Source organism: Periplaneta americana, chromosome 16 (assembly GCF_040183065.1).
Source record: "Periplaneta americana isolate PAMFEO1 chromosome 16, P.americana_PAMFEO1_priV1, whole genome shotgun sequence".
Classification (NCBI taxonomy): Eukaryota; Metazoa; Arthropoda; class Insecta; order Blattodea; family Blattidae; genus Periplaneta; species Periplaneta americana.
In genome coordinates this window covers 25,959,408-25,963,318 of record NC_091132.1, presented here as the reverse complement: position 1 = coordinate 25,963,318, position 3,911 = coordinate 25,959,408, and the positions used below count along the sequence as shown (strand labels likewise).

At 32.1% G+C, this 3,911-nt stretch overlaps 1 non-coding gene across 1 annotated transcript; it reads right to left on the bottom strand.

Annotated features, from left to right (window-relative positions):
- Positions 1-1,978: 1,978 nt before the first annotated feature.
- TRNAN-GUU (transfer RNA asparagine (anticodon GUU)) lies at positions 1,979-2,051 on the bottom strand. Its single transcript has one exon. It is a non-coding gene; the product is annotated as a tRNA-Asn (tRNA).
- Between the last annotated feature and the right edge of the window lie 1,860 nt (positions 2,052-3,911).

Below are 3,911 nucleotides of genomic sequence, written 5' to 3'. Positions count from 1 at the left end.
TGTTAATTGGGAGGCCGGAGGGAAAAAGACCTTGGAGAAGGCCGAGACGTATATGGGAGGATATTATTAAAATGGATTTGAGGGAAGTGGGATATGATGGTAGAGACTGGATTAATCTTGCACAGAATAGGGACCGATGGCAGGCTTATGTGAGAGCAGCAATGAACTCGGGGGTTCCTTAAAAGCCATAAGTAAGTAACTTAGCTTGAAATAGGGTTATAATTGATTTGGGCACTTTGATACATTTATCTTCATAACTAATATATAAATCAACTAATTGACACCGGTAACAACAAAGAAAATAATCGTAATGCATAGATGAAATCTGACGTGTAAACAAATAGGCTACAAGAATAAAATAAATTACAATTACTTACAAAAGAGACGAGTAAATATGTACACACTTACTATTGCAACGTTCATACTTTAAACTCAAAATATATAGGCTGCCTCTGAAAGAGTAGTTGTTAATATAGCCTATATCTTTTAATTATTCTAATTATTTCTCTTATTTTAATTATTTCTCTAATAAATCGTTTTTAGGGAGATAACAAGTTATTAACAAAAATAAAAGCACTCTCAATTCTAATGATTGTACTTTCATGATGTGTGCTTCAACCAATGAGAAAAGAGGAGGAAATATCATTTGAAAGGTACACGATGATAATCGCGTTCTTGCAATGATTCTTGGAACTCCTGAATGGCTCAATATTATCTGTCGTTCATGATCCAGAGCCGTCCAACCGAGTGAGACTCTGATATTCGTTAAACCGAACATTGGACTACTCAGAGAGACGGAAGAGCTACGCATACTGTCTATAGCGCCAGGCTTTCAGAGCAATCTGTCTGTTCTATCTTTCGTAACCGGTTTTGCAGGACTCTAGTATGTATGCTACTTTATGAAACACTTTGTTCATATTATTATTGATACGAGGTTTTACGCTAATGATCAATATCATTAACTAATAATTTAATGAAACAGAACACGAGTAGTATTACTTAAAATTATTAGGTTATCCATTTACTAATACTATTAATGTATTAGTTTTATGAAACAGGTCCCTGTATATATATATTTTTTGCTAATCCCTCCAGCTAGACGCATTAACAATGTATCTCAGCTGATTGCACTAAGATTCGCCGAGTATCTAGCTTTTGAATCAGGCAACACATGCTCGTCACTAGCACAGACATTTCTACGCGTCAGCAGTTATTGATCTGGAAATATTACGGAATGATAATGCAATGTAGCTCAAACCGGATAATGAAGATGCTCAACATATGGAAACTAGAGATCCACAATAAAAATCTCAAGTTCGCCACAAGTATCACTTTGGATTCTTGAATGAAAAATCGCAGCCATGATCAGGACTCGAACTCGGACCGCCTGCGTGGCTAGTTTATGTTCTAACAGCCATCAAATAGATTAATAAATGTTAATCTTGTGTATTTGTATTTGGAGAGGGCAGGTGAATTTGTTTTCTTATTCCAACCACTTAAACTAGCATATTGCCTTCATGCATACAATCCCTCGAAGCAGGAAATGAGTTGAATAGCAAATACTACGGGTGAATTCTCAACTCCAGAATAGCAACAAGGATGACTCAGGTTTCTTACTTAAAAAGAAGGGAAACATTCGTTTCCTCTATATATATATATATATATATATATATATATATATATATATATATAGTTAATTAAAATAATTTTTATTACGTTATGTTATAAAGTTATGATTTTTATAAAGATAACTATTTAATCATTTTTGTCTTTCAAATTATTCTGTAATGCTTTTATTCTGGATATTCATGGTTACCCTCATTGAGGGCAGATTATTTTGTTAAAAATGTTTTATTTCTACAATTGTAATGACTATTTTCAATCATATATTCTATTGAAATGTTAAAATTTTTGCAAATCAAACTTTCAGGAATAACTCCCTGTAAAGTTAATTTGAATAATTTCGAGGGAAAAATTGTTCCGGGGCCGGGTATCGAACCCGGGACCTTTGGTTTAACGTACCAACGCTCTACCAACTGAGCTACCCGGGAACTCTACCCGACACCGATCCAATTTTTCTCTCTCTATCCACAGACCTCAAAGTGGGCTGACAACCGTCAAGCAACCAACCTTGAGTGTACACTAACTCTGTGTGACTTAAATTGTAGTTTTCTTTTACATACAGTGACGTGTATTATGCAAATCAAACTTTCAGGAATAACTCCTTGTAAAGTTAATTTGAATAATTTCGAGGGAAAAATTGTTCCGGGGCCGGGTATCGAACCCGGGACCTTTGGTTAAACGTACCAACGCTCTCCCAACTGAGCTACCCGGGAAATAAATTTAAAATTTTTGTTAAAATTTTTAATATATTTAATTTTTTAATGACTTTGAAAATTATTAAATATAAAATTATTGAGAATAATGAGATGAAAAGAAAAGAATCCCCTTTATTAATATTTTACTTCAAGTAGTGTTTAAATCTCATATAAAAATTTAAATTATTTTTTAATTCCTTTAAAATCGAAAAATGAAGAAATATATATAATATATTGTGGCCAGCATCAAAGCAAGATGGACTGGACATGTGCTAAGATCTCCCGAAGAGAGAAGAAAATTATTAAATATAAAATTATTGAAAATAATGAGATGAAAATAAAATAATCCCCTTTATTAATATTTTATTTCAAGTAGTGTTTAAACTTCATATGTAAATTTAAAATAATTATTTAATTCCTTCAAAATCGAAAAATAAAGAAATATATATAGGCCTAATATATTCTGGCCAGCATCAAGGCAAGATGGATTGGACATGTGCTAAGAGCTGCAGAAGAGAGAAGAGTAAAAAGAGTGTTCACAGAAACACTTTTAAGGAAAATACCACTGGGAAAATCTAGGCTTACGTATTTGGACAATATGAAGGAGGACCTACAAATTTTAGAAATTTGTAACTGGAAAATTGTTTGTCAGGATAGGGTGCATTGGTATTATATTGTAAACTCAGCAACCAAGAGAACTTATAGCTTATGCCATTGTGCCATTTCCATTTTAATATGTGTGTTCTTTTAGAGAGTAGTTGGATGTAATCATAGGTGGGGGGAGGGAACCTACAAAGGAATACTTGTTTTGGGTACAAAGCACGTACGGTCAGAAGACCCGTGCATTGGATTTTAGAGAAAATTATGATAATATAAAATCTGTATGTATAATATTACTCAATAAATCCATCTATTTCTATCTCTATAAGGCATAATAATAATAATAATAATAATAATAATAATAATAATAATAATAATAATAACAATAATAATAATAATAATAATAATAATAATAAATGTAAGTTATTGTTCTGTGAAGGAGTTTTAAAATGCTAAATTTATTCGATGGTAAACGGGAAGAAGAGTTCGGGGCAGAAGAACATATCAAATGATAGACGACATTATGATATATGGATCATATGAGGAGACAAAGAGAAAGGCAGAAAATAGGAAAGACTGGAGAATGCTGGGTTTGCAGTGAAATACCTGTCCTTGGGCATAACACTATGAATGAATGAATTAATATTTTTTCAGATCAAATTTCTGCACACATAAAGGATAAAACTAAAAATCCTTCAATTGTTTATTTTCATAATACACTGCTCTCTCAAATTGACCATATTGGGAATTAAATCAATGTCTATCCCAAAACACAAATGAAATATCTCATATAAAACAATTTTTATCTCGAAAAGGAAGCTAAAACGAGCAAAATTGTAATAAAATTATTTTTATGTTTGAAATATCTCAAAGAACCCACCAGAAATTAATGACATCACTTATGATTCACCCTGTATATCCAATGGTATTTTCTAAACTCTGAACGCAATACAGGTTCTTGCTCCCTTGTGAAAAAGTAAAAACTAAATTATT